This window comes from Camelus bactrianus, chromosome 4 (genome assembly GCF_048773025.1).
Source record: "Camelus bactrianus isolate YW-2024 breed Bactrian camel chromosome 4, ASM4877302v1, whole genome shotgun sequence".
Lineage (NCBI taxonomy): Eukaryota > Metazoa > Chordata > Mammalia > Artiodactyla > Camelidae > Camelus > Camelus bactrianus.
The window spans coordinates 80443110-80463815 of NC_133542.1; the positions used below are offsets into that span (position 1 = coordinate 80443110).

General features: G+C 43.0%; 1 protein-coding gene across 29 annotated transcripts in view; it reads left to right on the forward strand.

Moving 5' to 3' along the window:
- The window catches only part of LOC141577532 (uncharacterized), a 137951-nt gene that overhangs the window by 32716 nt on the left and 84529 nt on the right, over window positions 1–20706 (forward strand). For 27 of the 29 annotated variants that reach the window (XM_074362898.1, XM_074362891.1, XM_074362899.1 and 24 more), the window contains 2 exons: window positions 18218–18331; window positions 18611–18835. The exons of 1 other annotated variant lie outside the window; for it this stretch is intronic. The gene's annotated coding sequence lies outside the window, so the exon portion shown is untranslated. The remainder of the gene's footprint in view (window positions 1–18217; window positions 18332–18610; window positions 18836–20706) is intronic. One more of the 29 variants, XM_074362918.1, reaches the window with a different exon arrangement.

Here is a 20706-nt window from a genome sequence, read left to right on the forward strand (position 1 = left end):
ATCACCCACTGGTGTTTGATACCTGTTAAAATCCTTGATTTGAGGAACCAGTTTGGTCCTCCTTATGTTTGGTGACAAATGCGCCCTTATTAAATTTGTTTGATTGTTTTGAAGAAGTGAGATGCGAATTGATTTAGGCGGCTGCTGAGGGATTTTTTTCATGGAGTACTTAAACTTGGAAAGTCAAAATCTGCAGCATCTTCCTTGATTCTGGCTTTCACACAAACGTGCTTGGCACGAGGATCCGGGCTGTCGCTGTGTGACGTGCGTGACGGAGCTTCCTGGCCGGTGGTCACTGGTGAGAAAGTGGCAGGCTCGGAGATGAGCAGCTGCAGGGGATGCTGTTGGAGGAAGCAGTCACCGGTTTTATGTTTTTTGTTTTTTGTTTTTGCATTCACCATCCCCGTGCCATTTACTTTACTTTGCCTTCATAGAGAGGCAGGAGCGGGTCTAAACTCCATGCCACTCTTATTTTCCCTTTACGAGGCTGGTTTTTCTGAGTATCAGAACAACATGGCCTTCTCCTAAGTAGCTGGCTCACTTGGATCTGGTGGACACAGGGACCGCTAAAGGGGACTGTAGCTTCCTCTCTGCTCCAGCCAGTGGGCTTTCAGAGCCGGGTCTGTGGTTTGCCTCAGCAGCCATGCAGTCCTCCCTGCACCAGCCTTTACTATTAACCCATGATGGCAGTAAGTAGCTGACTCCGTGTCTGTTGCAGCTGACGTCCACCACTGACGGCCGTGTCGTTAGTTTGCGGTAGTGAGTCTCCAACACCCTATTCAGCTGTGAAGTGACTTTGCATTCTCACCCACACCCTGGTTCATCTCACCCGGGGGAAGTGTTTGGCCACCACCGTCATGCTGGCCATGAGACCTTGTTTCTCCTTTCATGCCCTGGTCCAATTGTGGACACTTCATCCTTCACTGACTTGGTCTCGCTTGAGACAGGCCAGACGTTCTGAAAGAGCCCATCACATTCTGGGGGGGGAACAGAACACAAGAATCGCAAGTAGGAGTCTAGGCTCTCTGGGTTGGCAAATGCAGGCTGGGATCTGTGAAGGCTGGGCTGTGCCCTGAACACAGGCCTTTCCCGTGGCTCCCGAGAGCCCAGGGGTCCGAGTGAGAACAGCCTTGCCTGGGTTCCCCCATCCTCATCTGCTCACTGGCAGGTGTGTCTGCTAACTAGGAACTGCCCCAAACCTCGGGCCCTTCAAATTTCAGACCACAGGAGAACTTTGAGTCCCTTCTCCTGGGCCTCCTTTGTGAGAACCCAGTGCCTTCTGAGGTGACCAGAGGCAGGAGATGCCTCCCCCTCCAGGGAGCTCTCTTCGGAGGACTGTGATGCACTGCACCTTGCTGTCAGCTTGTGGGGTTCCATCCGTGGTCCTTGCAGAACCAGACTTGAGACTGGCTTAGCAATAGAAATGACAAGACTGATTCCAGGGCAGGGCCGGGGGGAGGAACAGGGGAAATTGAATGTGAACTCAAACACCTAGTTGGGTTCTGGGTCTGTTACTAAAATCGGGAGCCTGGGAGGTACCTGCCAGGAATCGAACTCTATAGTAAATGCTGGACATGAGGCATTTTTAAGATTCCATTTGTCATCCAAGTTAGGACTTCAAAGAGGCACTTGGGTCTATGGTCCCGGGGCTCAGGTGAAGGAGCCGGACTAGAGATACACGTTGGGAGTCGTCATTCTTAGCTGGTGTTCACAGCCGTGCAGGTGGATGAGCTCATCTCGAGAGGTGCAGACTGAGGCTGAGGCGGGTCAGGGCTGTGCCTGGGTTGGAGGAAAGCCCAGACCATGCAGCTTTGGCGTGTCACTCAGTGGCGTTTGGGATTTTCAGAGCAATGGCATTTATCCTTAAGGGTCTTGGGGGTGGGCAGGGCCACCCAGGAAGAAATCTGAATGGAGGGTTGTGGCCACGCGTGCGCGTCTGGGGATGATGCAGAGGCTGCATGTTCCAGGAGGGGAACCTCCTCGGAAGATGGAGTCGGAGTGGGGAGTGTTGAGAAGGTAGTCACACTCACCTGTGAGGGAGGGACAGAGGCCTAGGGAGTCTACACCCTAGCGGACTCTCTTTCCCACGAACAAAAGGCCAGCAGACAGAAGATTTGAGGTGAGAAGGAGCCAAAGTGGAGAATGGTGGTTGGACAGTTCTGGAATAGTCTCCCTGCAAAATAGAGTTAAAAAAAACCCAGACTCTTAAGAACATTGATAGTGACGTTGGAGGAGATAGTTCTTTTTCTGGCCTCCTAAGGGTAAGACATGTATCCGGGGATACACAGAAGAATCGGGCAGTCTGGACGGGGCTTGACCCTTACCAGTGGGAACAGGGCAAGTTTAAAGGGGGAGAAGGGCAGCGGAGGGAAACTAGCCAGGTCTCGTGTCAGGTAGCAGTCGGCAGCCCTACTTGCGTGTTGCATTCACATCCGTGTCTCCCAGGTGGGCGGTGGCAGCCCCCTTTTGCAGTTTGGGAAGCCTTCTCAGAGGGGTTAAGGAATTGGTCCCTTTCGCGGCTAGTAAATGCTGTAGCAGGATTCAAGCAGGGCCTTGTCAGACTTCAAGGGCATGTTCTCTCTACTAATTCCGGTACCTCCCTGTTGTACCTGGATTGGTGAATTGGGTCAGTATTGGAGCCTTTCACAAAAAGTACGATTTAAGTGCCTCAGGACTCTTTCCCAAAGCTCAGTGTTCTCTAATGGTTCAGAAGGACCGCAGTGCTTTTCGCCCCACAGAGGTAAGGTCTAACTATTTTGACGATGACGTGGTTGCAAATGATGTACAGGTGCAAAACCCGACTTAGCAGCTTCTGAAGGGAAACTCTCCAGTTCTTCCTTGATAGGCTTTCTTCCACGGGATGTAACCTGCTGCAGCGTAGGTCTGAGCTTTCTGTATGGAGTGAGGGTTTGTTATCCAAAGTTAGCAAATAAGGGTCAGATGGAGAAAATCGACGTTAACAATTTATTTTGGGGTTTCATTAGACAAGATGCACTATCGCTTAATGGCCCATATAATGTAAGTAATTGAGTACAGAACATTGCATTCCTTACTTTCTAATGAGAGCTGTCTTGCATCGTAAGGTTGTCTGCTTTGGAACTTCAGCTCAGCCAGTAGGGCACCTGTCAGTGTGTTGGTGTGATTGCATTTACACAGTGCATGTAATCTGGGCTTCCTCTGCCCCAAACACTCCAGTGCAGAATCATAGGCTGTAGCCATCACTTAGTTATACAAATACTTCTACAACTATATGATACAAAAAAAAAAAAAAAAAAAAACAAAGAGAGAGAGAGAGAGAGATTGCCTTTATCAAATTTCCTTTGATTTTAACTGCAAACTGTTGTTGAGCAGCTCTGGTTTCCTTTGGATATGAATATGTACATTTCTTTGCATGTAACTTGGATTTTAGACTAGAACACCAACCTCTTGCTTTCCATGAGCCACAAAAATCATAGCCAAATGACATACGTATTAAACATTTTATTCTTTTCTTCTGAGACAGAATCCTTGAATCTGGGACTTGGGCTGTGATTTTGCTTTTGCTCTTCCCACCCCCCTTATCGTCTCACTCCTTTTTCCCACGTGGCCTCCAAGAGTTCATGGTCTCAGAGGAGCAGGTGGACAAACACCAGTTGGTCGCCAAGCAGTCCTGCTGTAGAGGGAGCCCAGCCAAGGGCTAAAGGACATCATCAGAGAGGGCTTCCTTGAAGAAATGGGCTCTACATTCAGTTATGAGGACAGAGTAAGAGTCAGCCAGGAGAAGGAATCAAGAGGGTGACTCAGGTTGCAGGAGCAGCCCGGGTAGAGGCCTGGAGGCTTGTGGGGTGGGGACCCGGGGAGAGTGCACTGTGTGGTCCAGGGTGGAGGGTGCCCCTGTTTGGGAGGACACTGGAGTGGGCCTAGGGATGGAGGGTTTAGGAGGAGCTTGGTTTTTTACTAGAATTGACACAGAAGAGGCAGTGAAGGGTGTCAGCAGAAAGTGACCCTCAGGAGAGGTACTCCTGGTTTTGCTTCTGATGTTCTACAGAAAGAAGGGGTCGGGGTGGGCGAGAGCAGCTCTGCCCGTCCCTTTGAGACCCACCCCTTCATTCATTTATTCATAACACATGCAATTCTGAGTGTCCAGGGGAGAGAGTTGGACTCACAGTAGTAAGCAAAATGTATTGCTTCTTGAGAGTTTAGCATTGTCAGAAGTTGTCTTAGCGTAGAATGTTCTAGGAACACAGCAGGGGCACCTAACCCAAAGTGTAGAGGTTCGAGGGAAGGAAGGCTCCCTTGACAAACAGTCAAAATGGGCTTGGAGGCAAGTGGGAAGAAGCAGCAGGTCAGGGGGCGCCTGAGGTCATTGGGGACCTGGGTACTGAGGTGAGGCTGGGCGAGCAGCATCGGGGGTGGGGCTAGAACTCTACCAGGGAGCCTCTGAAGGGTTTGAAGTGGGGGTGATGTAATCAAATTTGTGCTTTGGGAAGGCTGCCCTGGCTGTGTGTGTGTGTGTGTGTGTGTGTGTGTGTGTGTGTTTGTGTGTGTGTGTGTGAAGCAGGGAAGAGGGGGAGAGTGCCACCAACTGGGAGGGTCATTAGAAGACCATTGACAGGCTGGGGGGCCACCAGTGGGAGAGGGGCGTCGGGGCTGCTTGGGGACGGCAGGGGCAGTGTGAATGCCGGATTTCCTCATGGGGAGAGCTTATTAACGGGGACCCCCTAGCGGCACCTTGTGGCTGGAAGAAAACGGATGCAACCAGGTGTACTTTTCTCTTCTTCCCTGCATTGTGTGATGATCTTAGCTCAGCCAACATTTGGAAGAGAAGAGCTAAGTTTCAGGGTAGCACAGGACATTGTTGAGCTCGTTCGAGTGAGATCTGATAGGATTTAGTCTTGTGTTGAGATCTGCATGTTCACTTAGCTAGAAACGTCCCGTCTTTTGGATTTCCATAGGGGTATTTATTCTTGATAAAGATTGCTTTCTTGGTGAGAGGAAATTTAATACAGCTGCTGTGTTTCTCAAAAAAAATCTTATCTTTTAAGAAATTTAATATTCAAAAGAATAGCAAAATTTAAAAATGATAAAGTAAGGCTTTGCTGTAGTTTCTTTGGTTTCTGAGTTAATGTAGAGTTTGAGCCTTTGCATTACTTAAATAGCACATCCTTGTCAGTATTTAAAGAGCTGTTAGTGAGCGCCCCAGGACCCACTTCTCAAAGCACCATTAAATCTTGCTCTGAAATAGTGAAGTCATAAAGGTCTTGTTGGCAGAAGCCAAATAGTTGGTTTATAATTTGCAGCATAGCACCCTTTATAAAATAATAATAGGTTCAAAATTAAGAAAGTGGAAAATAATTGATTTTTTTAAAGCTGAAACATAATCTTTCTTGTGTTAATGTTGCAACTGGAAATTTCGAAAAGAAAAATCCTACTGTAATATCATCTACGTGGAATACATATATGTCTATCACGTTTGCAATGTAACTGCGCAGTGGTTTTTGAAGTCAGGACCATTCCAGCTGAGTTACTGGCAGTGATGGTTGCTGGTTTTCAATGGAAGACCCTAAATTTGCCTTCTTAGCTTTATTCTTTTCTTTTCTGTTCTCTCTCTCTCTTTTTTTTTTTTTTTTTTTTTTTTTTTTGTAGTGAGAGGGCTCAGTAGTGCTTTGCCAGCATGATTTTGGGGCAATTTGGGGGCAGATATCGTGCACAAGCAGTGAGATATTTCCATGCATTTTACTTTCCGGACATCACCATGGAACATGTGGGGGTTTGTGCCTGCAGGCCGGGATGCTGCAGGACTCCCTGGTCCATCACCTTTATGTCTTGGAGCTGCTCCAGTCAGTGAATGACTTTCTGTGGATTGGATGTAAGGTGATCTGATGCAGATGATCAGATGTGTAACTAAGTACTGTTACTTGAAATAGAAAACCTATCAAAAATGGCTCTAAAATACAGGATGAGGGAGGAGAATTGGCTGAGCTGCTTGCATGGGGAATATTCTCAGGTGACTCCCTCATTGTGTCTCCTGTCACTCCCCCCCAGCCCTGCACGGCAGTCATCGTGAAGCAAGCATGCACTTTCTCAGAAACGCGCTGAATTTCTTTGTGCCTCTGTTTGTTGGCTTTTTTTTTTTTGAAAGCACATCTTGCCCTTTGCTTAAATGCCATCCCTGCCTAGTCACCTCTTACACTCATTCGTCTGGAGCTCGTCCATACATAGCTGCTGAATGGATGAACAGAATGTAGTATCTCCATGTAGTGGAACATTATTCAGACGTAAAAGTGAATAAAAAAGAAAAAATAAATAAAGGGGAATATGAAAAAGGCCACCTGCTCTGGGAAGTCCACACTGACTGCTCAACCCGCCCTTTTCCCTTTGAAACCCAATCACTTATGCTCCTCTCTACTCTTTTTGATAGTACTTACCACCTTCTAATAAACTTTAACACTTTCAAAAAAAAAAAAAAGAGAGATGCTGATACCACTTCAACCTGGACGAACCTTGATAACAGCACGTTAAGTGAAAGGAACCAGACACAAACGGCCACATATTGTTGAATTCAGTGATCTGAAATGCCCAGAATAGGCACATGCAGAGGCAGAGGGCAGGTGATGGTTGCAAGGGGTTGGGTGGAGGGGGGTTGGGGAGTGATTGCTAGTGGCAGGGGTGTTCTTCTGGGATGATGAAGTGTTCTGGAAATAGATGGTGGTGAGGGCTGCACAACCGTGAGTGTGCAGAAGACTGCTGAGCGCTGTCTCTGGGAGTGCCTGTGGTTGGGGGCGGCTTTATTTTGTTCTCATCCGTGAAGAGTCATCTTGTGCTGAGGCCATTCTACTCCTGTGAGTGGTGAGGGTCAGAGACTTTGCAGATTCATGTGTTATTTTCCCACTTGCTGAGTGTAGGCAAAAAAGTTTTAAGCCTGAGAAAGTGCTCCATCTGCAGAAACGTCTTTTAGTTTTGCATGGTGTAAAATTCTTGAGAGCTTTTTAATCGTTGAGGACAGCCTGTGGGGGGGAAACAGCCCGTGAATCCTGGGTGAGTCCCGGAAGAGCTGCGCTTCCCTCCCTGACACGGGTGGGGATTTCACCCCCGTTCAGGCAGTGAAGGGCCCAGACCCGAGAGCGGAGTTGACAGTCGTGAATATTTACATGTATCCGCTGCTTCATCTTGGATATTAATTTCAAGCTGAGTCAGTATGTGGCGGCAGCCTCATCCTACGTCAGGAATCTATAGTATCTGCTCTTTGAGGTGAAGACCTGACAGACTTGATTATTTAACAGTCTCCCTTGAATTGATATGTCAGATTCCTTTGTCAATAATAGAACAGCAGAATTATAGACGTCCTTTATTGCCAATGTGACCTGGAGCAGGTTTAGTCTCTGTGCCTCAGTGGCCTTATCTTCGGTTGGGGAAGATGATAACAGTGCTTCCCTCAGAGGGTCTGGTGAGGGGGGAGTGAGAAGCACAAAGGGAGGACTTACACGTGATGCTCATGAATGACCCGAATTTAGTGCTCCCAGCCTGGTGAGGCCTCAGGGGCAGAGATGGCAGAACAGACCATTCGTAGCCGGAGCTCGATCCGTGTTGGCAGCTGTTATGATCAGGGTCACCCCTGTGGGTTATCAGGCAGTTTTAAGACTTGGTAATATGAATTCATGAATAATGTTAAAAGATTAGACAACTCAGATCCGGTTTACATAGTTCTCAAGATTTCCTGTGAGAAATGGATATTTTTTTCCCCATCTTAAATCTGAGTTGATTCTCTAAAAAAATTCTGCATTCCTCCACCTTTTTGAGTTAATTCTCCATTTCTTAAAAAAAAAGTTTTTAAATGGAGTTACTGGTGTCTGAACTGAGGGCCGCATGCATGCTGAGCACATACTCTCTCAATTGAGGTATAATCTCCCCCCTGATTTTTTTTAAACTTTACTTTCTTTGTATGCAGAGGTTAGTGACCTCTAATTCTTTTTCTGGAGACTTGTCCATGAACCTGTAAATCTATAATTAGTGGACAAAATTTGATTTATTAAAAAAATCAATGGAACATTCTGCAATCCATTCAAAAGGAAATGCTCATTGACATAAAATGTTTCTCCTTTATGGTGATTTCTAATTTTTGGTCTGCCTTAACTTATTAAAAGTAATCCTCATCATCATAATGACCAAGATTGTTCTGAGTGGACACTTACCTAAGGCTAAAATGCTTTCCTCATGTTTTAATTCATAGCAGGTGTTTAAGGGTAGGTATCAGTGTCTCCTTTTCTGCAGCTGAGGGGTTGAGAGACGGGGCAGCTTGTCCCAAATCTCACGCAGCTGGCGCTGGCAGGCTCAGGGCTGGAACCCAGGCTGCACAGGATGCATACTCAATGGCTCCTCTGATCAGCCCCATGTTGAGTGGTTTCCCGAACTCCTGTGAGTCCATAAATGACCGATTTTAGCGATCTCAGCTTCATGAAGCCTTCAAAGGAGAGACACCAGTGAGAATGTTAGACAGAGTGGCATAAATTAAAATTGTACATTTTCACAAATGTTGCTTTCTCAGGCAATGAGTTAAAAACTTTATATTTTTTTAATTTAGTGCTCTGTAAACACTAAAATCAAAACATTAAAATGATTATAGTGCAAAATTGGAGTGGGCTTTGAAAGTCCAACCATTTCTAATGATGTTGCTTGTTTTTCTCTAGTGGTGCTTATTGACAGAAAAATTTACAAAGACTGAATTGTTTCTATGTAGTCTTAGTATGGAGGAAAGTTTTGTCAGTGAATATTGTAAGTAAAATCTTTACTCTTTTCTTTCCTGATGATGAGTATGTAAGTTGTTTTCATGGCTTAAGTACATTTCCTCATTTGTGAAATTTGAGTGATGCCCTTTACCTTGTTTGACTGTGAGAGGTGGACGACTTGTATATGAAGCACCCAAGAGCTGCTTAGTAAAAATATGCTGTCACAAGGACAGATAGTTTAGAAGGATCAACTCTGAATACTAAAGAGAGTGGCTTGTTTCTGATGCATATTCAATATGCATATTTATGAATATATGAATATGGCTTAAAGTAACAAGGATTCAGGTTTTTGTGTGTGTGTGTGCAGTATGAAGTTTTAATGAAATCTTTATCATTCTAGTGAGACAGGGACTAGTTAAATCACCTTAAGCAGACGGCCTTGAATATTATTTACACAGAATGTGTGTTGTTACAACTCAGAATACATGTTGCCGTGTAACCATCCACTCAGACATTTAAATTCGTAGGAATCTGACCAGAAACATTAAGTTTAGAAAAATCTACATTGATCATTTTCAGGGAATAAGGTTCTCTCTTTTGTGATTAAAGAAAATTTTGATTTATTTTTCTGCACTCTTAATAGGTTTTAAAATATCAAAACATTGATTTGACATGTCACTTTTTTTAATAGAATAAATCTCATGCTGTTTTAATGTGCAAATAAATGTTTTTGAATTTCAATACACTTGTATGCTTTCCTGGCTCTTTGAGAAGTATTTTGCAAGATACCTAGATTAATTACTGTTGGAAAAATACAGACGTGACTTTTATGAATATAGGCCTAGTACAGATCTGTTGGTTTTTGCTACAGTGCAAGACATGAGGCCTAGGAGTGATTTGCTGCTGATTGCCAGGAGGACAGATCCCAGATCTCAGTCTCCCCTCCTGTAAAATGAAGTGGCTGGACTGGATTCTTTCCTCTACTAAGAAGTTTCCATGAGCCTGTGTCTTTTGTTTATATTCAGGAGTATTAGCAATGTCAGATTAAATACTGAATACACCTCCCTTCCCCGAAGCAAAGTGCAGTATGTGCTACATAAGATATAATTTTCTGATTCTTCTTTCTGATCCAACAGGCAATTTTTGTTTTGCACCTTTCCCAGCAACCTGGAAGGTGTTTTTAGCCATAGGTGGTGCTGTTGCACCTTCTAACAGTCTTAATATTCCTTTTGCAAAAGAAGGTTTAACAAATGTTATTTTGTTTTGATTCCGTTGCTTAGTGCTTCAGAATAGCACAATGTCCATTATGTCTTTCTACCTGGAAAAATTATTCTGCTTATGTCTTAGACTTATTCTGTCATCTCGCTGTTAACATTTCAGACTTGCTGTGCAAACAATGGCAAAATCGGTCTTTTCTTCCAGTGTTAGCAAACAGTGAGCCGGAATTTTATAAAGCAGCTAAGAGCGGCCTCTGGAGCACCTTAAAGCTGAAAAGTGTACTGAGTTCCCTGAGTATTGACCCAGCAGCTATGTATCATTTGTTGGGAGGTGATTTTGTACATATAAGAAGGGGTGTAGTTTTTTGTCTTGGGTTTGCGTGCACGTGCTGCCACTGAGCCACGTGAGCCTGAGTTAGTTTGCTCTGAGTTTTTCCCTCGTCTGTGAAATGGGGACGCTCATATCTGCTTTGCAGAATTGTGAGAATTAGAAATTATGTAAAGTGTTTAGCACAGTGGGAATGTCAAAGGGCTCATAAAGTTTAGCTCCTGTTTTGTATGAAGCCATCATTTTACAGTCTTTGGCAGTTACTAAGAAACAGGAAAATAAGAAAAGCTGGTTTTATGCTGAAAGATATTTGAGGAGGTTCCATAGTTCCTATACCCATAATTTAGCATCAGCAGGGTCAGGACAGTTACACAGTCGCCCTGAACCAATGTTAAGCCACAGAATTTTTTGTTACTTCATATATATTGGGGCTTAAGGGGACCCAATACCTATACAAATGTTTTCTCCAGCAGCCAACTGAGAGATGACACAGAAGAACAGGCAGGCGATAAATGTCTCCTGTATTACTGATGAAGCCACGTTCTCCATGAACTTCAGGGCTGTGGGAAAATGCATGTCATGATACTGTGCCCCAGAACTAGAGACTCATGCAGTCCCAGTTAGCTCTGGGCCACAGTGAGCCTTCCTTTAAGAGGATCTGCCCCATCATGCACAGGGCTGCCCTGCCATGGAGCTGAGCATCCCGGGTGCTTCCCAATGGTGGCCAACACTGGAGGGAAAGGAAAGGTTTCATATGCCCTGCTTGTAGATCCGGACTCACACCTCAATCTGTTAGTGTGAGGAGGGCTAGCCGTTGTCCAGGTGTCAGGGGTGTGAAGGGAAAAACACTCTCCATGGACCAGATTGTGGAGGAGGCATCCCTTCCCTCAGTTTAAACAGGTGGTGGGATGCAACAGAAGGGTGCTCCCCAAGAGTTTATAAGAGGGGAAATAAGGATTTCCTTTGGGACTCAGACTAGCCATGAAACACAGAAGATGATTAGAAGGGAGATTTGTAAATCACTTTCTTATTAAATTCACATTTGTAGAGCACCAAAAATGTGCTACATTCTTTTCTGAGCGTTTTACAGAAATGAATCCTTCAATCTTCACAACAAGTGTGTAAGGAAGGTTTGATAGTTATCCCAGGTATACAATGTGGAAATTGAGGCACGGAGAGAGTAAGTAAGTTGGCCAAAATCACAGAGCTAGTAAGTGACAGAGCTGGTATTTAAACCCTGGCTGTCTGGTTTCCAGGCTCCCAGGGATGGGCTTTGGGTGTTTAGAGGTATCTGCATCCCTGGATATCTGTACCTCTGTGCATCACTTAGCTCAGAAAGGACAGGGAAAGGAGAGTTACACAGGTGCTCACAGTCGTGTCTCAGCCACAGTCCACGGACAGTGCACTGTGATTGGCGTTAAAAGTCTTCTGGGCAGCAGATCTTTTCGTATAACAGAAATTTAGTCCATTCAGTTAATCTAGAAACCCTTCCTGCTCTGCTTCTGTCCACTATTGTCATGTGACTGCCTGCCTGTGATTGGGCTGTTGAGGAGAATCTGTACTCATGTTTGAACTCTGATATTTCAGTCTGGTTTGTAGTTTCACATCTCCTGTTACATTAATAAATTAAATTTCTGGTTTTCTTGCATCAGTCTCTCATGAGTTTGGTTAATTTGAAACCAGTCCATGGGAGCCCAGGGGTGCTGACGGTATAATTTCTGAGCACGTTGTGGCACTTCTACCTGTGCGGACCTGCGTGGAAGATTTCTGCACAGCAATGACCCAGGCACTCAGCTATAAACGCTGGGCGTGCTTGCTGTTAGATAGTACATTATTCCCAAAACAGGGACCTGGCTGATCTGGTGGTCTGCTTTGTAATGAAGATATCTAAAGAATTTATCTTGTTCCCCTCTCCCCATGTCTCCCCTAAAGGTAAACTAAGCCTTTTTACTCATTGCGGATTCTACAATCTCTGCCTCATCCCATCTTTCACGAAGTTCCTCCTTACTATCACACAACTGTTAAAGACTATTTCCTTTGATTATACACAATAAATATGGGAGCATTTGAGAGGTTCTAGGAGTTGGCTCCCTAATCCCTCTCCCTTTCTTTCCTTTTTCCACAGTCTTGAGTAATTCATTCCATGTTGGTAAGACTTCTGCCAGCCAGAACCCACAGTTCCAGGTGAGAAGGATGCAGACTTTATCTCTCCTACCCGAGGGAGAGAGAGAAGAGAATTGAGGTCTGCTCCCCCGTGGTCCCTTTCTGCCCCAGGGCCACTCATGTTCACCTGCAGCCTTCTGGCCTCTGCTCAGAAGGCCTCTGTCCCAGGACTGACTGCAGCCTTTTCTTCCCTTGTCTATATTTCCTGTGCCTTTCAGAAGTTGGTCTCTTCTCTGCAATTCAACCCTGGCAGATGTGATGTTGGTCAGCGAGCTGGTGGGCAGTCATTTGGTGACTCCCAGGAGCCATGATGATTCTCCTGAGTCTCTCATTCGGGGTTACAAAACTGTCGAGCACCGGAGGAAGCCCATTCACGTGAGGTCAACACAACATCACATCACTTTCATTTTGTTTTTGAATTTTCAGTGGAGAAAGTATTTGTAGGATACTGTTCCAGATTTTCGGCCGCCTGCTTTCCTCACCATTATTTCCTTGTTGGCTCTGGCGCTTGTTTAAAGAACCAGGTTTCTTCTCTGGTCATTTGTAGCAACTGGGCTTGCCGAAACCTTGATCTGCATTTGAAGCAGAATGCTTCTTCGTGATGTCAAACTGATTTTCCTTGTCATGTCTTAATAATTTGTGTACACTCATCAACTGTTTCAAGTGAAATGCTCTTTTCCAATTTCGGTTAACTCACATTTACTGAACTCCTGCTTTCATGCTGAGGGCAATTTCTTCTTCCTGTAATAAAATTTAGCAATTTGCATTTACTATGGGAAGGTAACTGGCTGGAGGTGCTTTTTTTCTTACCAGTTTTAATAACAATTCACCCATTAAAATGTACGGCGGTTTTTACTCTATGCCCAGAATTGTTCATCCCAGTCAATCTTAGAAAATTTTCATCCCCCCAACAGGAAGCCCCTTACGCATATGCAGACATTCCCATCTTCCCCATCCTCCCACAGGCCCAGAAAGCCACTTTTCTCTCTCTGTGAATTTGCCTGTGCTGGAAATTTCATGTAAATCTAGTTACTTCATGTAAGTGGAACCATCTATTGTGACTGACTTCTTTCACACTGAGTAACGTTTTCAATATTTGTCCAAGTTGTGGCCTGGGTCAGTACTCTATGCCTTGTTATTGCTGAATTATATTCCTCTGTATGGCTGGGCCCCTCTGTTTACCCATTCATCACGTGATAGACATTTGTGTTGTTTCTGCTGTTTGGCTGTGATGAGTAATGACGCCGTGAATATTCCTGTAGGAGTTTTTATATGAACATTTGTTTTCAGTTCTCTTACGTGTGTGCTCAGGAAGCAAAATTGCCTGGTCATTCAGAAACCAAATGTTCAACTCTCTAAGGACCTGCCAGGCGTTTTTCCAAAGTGGCCAGGCTGTGTTACATCCTCACCAGCAACGGCTGCGACCTCTGCATCTTCTGTGTCCTCATTAGTGCTTGTTACTCTTTTTTTGATTATAACCTATTGTAGTGAGTGTGAAGCGGTTTCTCCTAGTGGTTTTGACTTGATTTCCCTTACAGCTAATGATATTGAACATCGTTTCTTTGTGCTTATTGGCCATTTGTATATTTTCCTTGAAAAATAATTTTCAGATCCTCTATTCATATTTTAATTGAGTTGCCTTTTTATTGTTGAGTTGTAGGAGGTCCTTTTTTTTTTTATATAGATACAAATTCCTTATCAGATAAATGATTTGAAAAAATTTTCTCCTGTGTGTTGTTTTTTCACTTTCTGTATGGTGTCATTTGAAGCAAAGTTTTTAATTTTGATGAACTCCAATTTATCTCTGTTTTCTTTTTTCCTTGTGCTTTTGTGGTAATATTTAATATCTGAGGTATTTTATTTAACCTTTTATATATAAAATAACTTAATTATTAGGACCGTTCTAGGAGACGGGTGCTGTTGTTGTCCCCAGTCTATGGATAGGAGACTGAGTTTCAGAAAATTTCACTGACTTATCAGTGTCAAAGCTACACAGTGCTGTTGGAATTCAGACCCTCATGTTTGTCCCAAGTATCTGTGATCCTCACCACCATGCTCCACTCCTTCCTGGAACCGTTAATGAAAAAGTCTTTAATTTTGATTTCTTGTTAGTTTTTGTTTTTCTCATTGGGGCTTCATCTCCTCATTTCCTTAAAGAGATCAGTGTAGGTTTATTTTAGGTCTCTTGTAGGCAGAAGCATTGCTATCAGTTAACTTCTTTATTACTCACTCCCCAGTGATGGCTTTTGCTAATTGACCTAATCAAGTCATGCTTAAGTCTTTCCTTCTCATGACACTAACAACAGAGTCATGACTTACTGAATGCTCAAAGCAGAAAGTACTTGATTGATTTTATTTTGCTAACCAATTAAACCAATCAAATAAATACCCGGTGTTGAAACATACGGTAAGCCCTCCAGAATAGGGTCACTGTCTTCCTTGTGTTTCATTTGTTTGGTCACAGGGTCTGGATAGTGCCTTGCTGTCCAGCAGTTTTGTTAGGATACGGTGCTTGTGAATCATTCTAAGGACAGAATTTTGACAACAGACTGTGTTGTTCATTTCACGGGGGAAAAGTTAATATAGAAATACTGCTCAGATCTATTTTAAAATTAAGTTTGGAAATTTGAGAAGAGTTCAAGAAACCATACAAAGATCTTTTTCAATAATTTTAGATCTATCTTAGACAAATTATGGTTACATAGCAGAGTAACTTATCAAGTAGATTTGACAAGAGGAGTGTATAATTGATTATTTGTTTTAGTTGAAATATTCTACCTGGGATAAAATATTCAGTGCCCATAAATGAACAAATATGTTTGTATTTCTATGCAACATGGGAGAAGACTTCATATGTTTCTATATAATATATATGACTGTGTGTTTTAATCTGTCTGTCAGTGTTTTTATAGTTTTTCAGCAATGTTGTAACTTTGGAATTCTTCTAAGAAAATCACCTCAGATTCTAGTGCAGTTTGTACTGTGTATGCTGTCTTATGCATGGGATTCCACTGTCCCCTTAGTGAGGAATTTCCTCTTCTATTGTGTTAGTATCAGAGTTAAAGGAACTGTGATTTCTAGGCCTTTGCTTTCCATGTGTTTGCACTTGGGTGTCAATCACAATTTTCCCTTTCTTGAGTTTTCATTGTTCAATTAGAATTTTTGAAAATAACTTAATTTGTTGCATCGATCTCCCTAGAAACTTGATGTGTTTGTGCTTTTCAGTTTTCAATTAATGAAAAATGTAAATATACTCTTGTTTTTAAGTAGTCCTTTTTCACTAGATATTTGTTTACCTCTTTATAGTTAAAATATTTTTTTCCCAATGAGTGAATCGGTGTGTATATTTTAAAAGAAACTTTACTTTTTATTCTTTTTATTGTAACAGTTATATTCATTGTAGAGAATTTAGAAAATAAGGATAAACACAGTAATAACTTCACAATGGCCTCTAATCTCACCTGGAGATACAGTTGTAAGGATTGAAATTGAGAATTACAAGTCCTCTTAAATTGTTCTTCTTTTTCAAGTACGATTTGGTTACTGAGACCCTTGAATTCCCATATGAATTGTAGCAGCAGCTACTCAGTTTCTGCAGAGGAGCCCGCTGGGATTGTGATCGAGACCACGTTGAATATACGGATCGCTTTGAGGAGCACTGCCTTTCCAAGAGCTCTGACTTCTGATCCAGGAATATGCGTGGTGTGTCTGTCCAGTTATTTAGGTCTTCTTTAATTTTTTTTTCAACAATGCTTTGAGTTTACAGAGTTTTATTTTACTTTTTGTTTTTTGCCTTTATACTGAGGACAATTGTGCAAGGTACCAGAATCAGAAGTGTATTTGAGCCCCGCCACTTGCTGCCACCATGGTCGCTGCGCTCTTGCTTCACCCGCTCTACAATCTTGCACAGAATAGGACCTCAGTAACTCTCTCTCTCTCGAATGATTGTATGATTGTTGGATGATGCTTGAGAGTCCTTGTGATGATTTTATTTCCCCAGCCTTTCCCCACTTCTTTACTATGCCCTTTCTCTTCCTTTCCTCCAGCCTGGGTTTCAGTCTACCTGTGGCATTGATTTTTCTTGTCTGTAGACACTACCTTTCACTGGTTCACGATCATTTTACATGTGGGCTGTGGAAAATTGCTAGATGTCAAGAAAGAGCCAATCGATTGCATGCTAGTATTTTTAGAGTGTGTTACTGTTTTATCGATTGAAATTAAATCAGGCTGACCCCCTGAGCCCTCCCGTGAGCTGTTTTCGCCTTCCTACAGGTGATATTGCTCTGGTTGCTGAATGTGCCCTTTCCCCAGACTTGGTTTTGGAGTTAAGTCACCATCAGTGGAGCCCTCTCTTTAAAAGATGAAGAGAACATTTGCTCCTTCTCCCTGGTTGGGGACTTGGATGAGATGAGGTACCAGATAAAGAATGGAGCCCCACCTCATTCTAACACCCGCTCGTTCCATTCCTTTCCCCAGGGAAAAAGAGTACAATTCAACACTATAAACATTGATTGTGAGCTAATGAGATAGACAGGACAACCGATCATTTATTAAATATCCTTTCATGCCAGAAACAAATGTATTATACACACAAAAAGCACGCAAAGCACGGTAGTAACGTGATTACACACGTGGGTCCGAGTTCGAGTCCTGCTCTGGAGTGACCAGTCCTGAGAGATGGAGAAATGTTAGGTCAGCTTAGCTTCTCCCGGACTTGTTTGCTGTCCTGCAAAGACGGGCTTGCTAGGCGTCCATCCCCCTTAGAGGTGCTGTGGGGTGTAAATGGCGCGTGGGCAGCCCAAGCACAGCTGCTCATTCCTCGTAAGGGCAGGATAGCATAGCTTTTGTGATTACGGCTTTAAGACCGTCCCGTGTAGACTCTTAGTGCTCCGAAGGGATGCCTTGTGGTTTGGAGATTGGATTCTCACTTCTGTAAATACCCAAGGATTGTGTTATTGGGCCATGCTGATTTGAATCTACTCTTTAGAAAGTACATATTGTAGATATATTTTTCAAGCATGCATGCTTTTTTCTTTTATTGTTTATAGTTCTACCCTCTCTCTTGGTGTGACTTTTCATGGAATCCAGGAAAAAGTCCTAAGCCACCTGCCTCTTCACACTTCTCCGTGGTGGTTTCCTTCCCTGACTAGAAGAGGGTTCTGCATAGGAAATTTTCTTTGTTCCCCTTTTCTTGGAGTCTCTCTTTCTGTCTGCCCATCTCTCACCTGTCCATCTGTCCATTTATCTACCCACTGAATCTTCTGACATGTTCCAGAAAGCATTTCAGGCAGCTTACAGAAGAACAGATACCAAATAAACAGGTGAGAAAATGGGGCCAAGTTCAGACAGTGAGGCTAGGAGGCAAGCCTGTGTGAGGGTTGCAGGCATGAGAGACACGCGTCTGCCCTGTGACTTATAAGATCGACAGCAACAGTGTGCCTGAGGCTCCCAGCAGACACAGGGAAACAGGGTTTGTGGGAGATGCTCACTGGCTGCGAAATAAATAAGTGGCTTAGGAGATGCCCAGCCTTTCCAGCTACTAAGGCTTAGGGGAATATTTTGAGTTTCTTCCAAAATCAGAATATTGCATCTTTTCTTTTTTCAGAGATCTATGTATAGTTTGTTACATTTTATACCTGGAAATTTCTCCAAAACTGCTTCCCACATGAGTCCCATGGCTCGGGAATGGGGTGGTTCTGCTCATTGACGGGGGTTGGCCAGAAACAGAAAATGACAGCCTCAAAGGAGCCTGGGATTTGTCAGTTATGTTTTGTCAGTACTGTAGTGTTCAAACTCTTTCACAGTATCTCTCCATCTGAGGCGGCAGCGTGCTCTCTTACCAGCATCAGGAGCTCAGGACCACAGGATGGTGCGGGCTGAATGCACTGCCGTCAAGACAGCTGTGCTAGTCACTGCAGGTGTGGTTCTTTTACATACGGCATTTCATGTTCTTTACTAGAATGTTTCAACAGGGAGTTAATTAACTGAGTCAATTCACATTTAATAAATATGATGCTTTGTTGAAAAGACAGTTATAGGCAGAATATAAGCTGTGAAGACTTTAAAAACGGTTTCATTACTGAAATTTCTGTAGGGAAGGTACACAGTTTATCTTATTTATTCCTCTCTTTTAAAGTAAAAAAGAAACAAGACGGAAAATGCAAAGGATGGTTTCTGTTCTTCCTCTCCGCTTGCAGGTGCCCTCACCTCCAGTAGCATCCATCCAGACACCAGCACTGGCACTGGCCGTGCTCAGAACTGCCTCAGATCTGAAGACACAACTGACAAATAGAAGGGGGCCACGCCCTGTTACAGCAGGTGCTCTCACTTTGTGGGTCCTTATGTAACTGCACGATGTTAATCAGGATCGCCCGTTCTACATTGTGTAGCGCTGCGGCGGTGTCTCCTAGTTACTTGTTTCTGTAAGTATTCATGTATTATTCCCCACTGCATTGTACTACACGTCTAAAAATGCTTTTTTCAGATGAAAAATAATTTGCATTTAATATAATAAGTCTGAAAAAAGGGGCAAAATAGTCTATCCTGGTCCCGCTACTCAGAGATAATAATTAACAATTTAACATTTATTTTCTGTTCTTTTCGTCAGTGTGTATCAGCTCTGTCATAAAAACCAGTGAGCACTCTGTCCCTGTTTACTGTGCGGAGATCTCCATTTTCCATTCGGCTTATTACATGTTTTTCTACAATATTCTATCTCCCCTGGCATGATTTTTAATGACCAGTGTAGCATTCTGTCTTAAGGAATGCATCGTCCATTTTACTTCGGACTTAAATAAACTTTTAAATTCCAAGTATACTTAACTGAAATACTGAAAAGAGAACTGTGGTGGTACAGGAAGGCCCCTAACTCCCTTCCCATTATTTCCTGAGAGTAAAAGCTGTGGAAAATTTGGTATATATATTTCATGACCTTTAGGCCTATGAGATACATATATATACACATATGAGAAATCAATGTATAGGTGTGTGTATATATGATTTATTTAAAAATGAGACCGTACTATATGTTTTTCTGCAGCTCGCTTTATTCACTCAGGGGTATATCATAGACGTCCTTCCACTCCAGACTCACCCGGTCCTTTCAGATAGATTGGAGGGGTCTCCTGATGTGCGGGTGTCGTCTCTTGTCCACGGACACATTTGGTGGGAGAGTGCTGTGGACAAGGCCCTGGACCACGGCGAAACGCCGGCTCCCTCAGCGCCCGCAGCTCGCCTTGATTTAACGTAACATTGTCTTAATGGTGGACAGTTAAGTTTTCTCCACTTTCCACTGTCAGAAAGAATGTTTGACTTGCATCCTTCTTGTACAGACATTCCTGTGATCTTGTATGTATATTCCTTTAGTTAAGGCTTCTGGAAATTTAGTCCCTGGATGTGACACTTACATTCATCACAGACTCCTTTCAAGTGACTCTAGAATTTCCTTCTCCATTGGGGAATGAAAAAATGCACAATTACTTATGTAACCAATTCTCTATCGCTGGATATGATTTCACTACAGTTTTTCTTCCCACCTTTGTAAACAGTGCTGTGTAAATGTCCTGATGGATACATCTGTTTGGACTGATTGTATTTTTTTCTAAAGGAAACGATTCCTAGAAGTGGAGTTGAGTCAGTGTGTATGTACGTTTTTCAGAGTTTACATATCCATTGATATGTCATCCTCTGAAAAAGTCGCTCATGATTTGTTCTCCCACAGATGGACACTAAGTAGAATATCTTAAAAATATTCGCCAATATGATAAGCAAAAGTGCTTTTTCATTGTTTTAGTTTGCATTTGATGACCAGTGAAGTTTTGAGCTTTTTTCACTCATTAGCCTTTTGAATTTTTTAAAATGAATGATTCATTTTTTCCTTTGCAAACATTTAAGTGAGGGAGCTCCTTGTTGCTTTGTGACAGCTCTTTGTATGTTATGAAAATTTACTTCGTGACTTCATCAACATGTATCACAGAGCTTTTTCTTGTCATTTCTTTCCTTTCATTTTGTTCAGAAAGTTTTTTATTCTTGTTGTGGCTCAAACTACTCTTAAGATAGTAAATGTCTTCCTTATGGGTTTTATCTTTGACATTCTTAGAAATACTTCCTTATAATGGAATAAATCTCTTCTGTAGGTTTTTTTAATCTCTAAGGTGGTGATTATAATAGTACTTGTTATACTGAGGAGAAGTTGAGTTAATAAGAGCAAAGGGTTGTATTTGCTGTTATTAGTACTTTTTAATATTTACATCACTATGTGCAATTTATCTTGTGGTCATTATGACAGGAATAG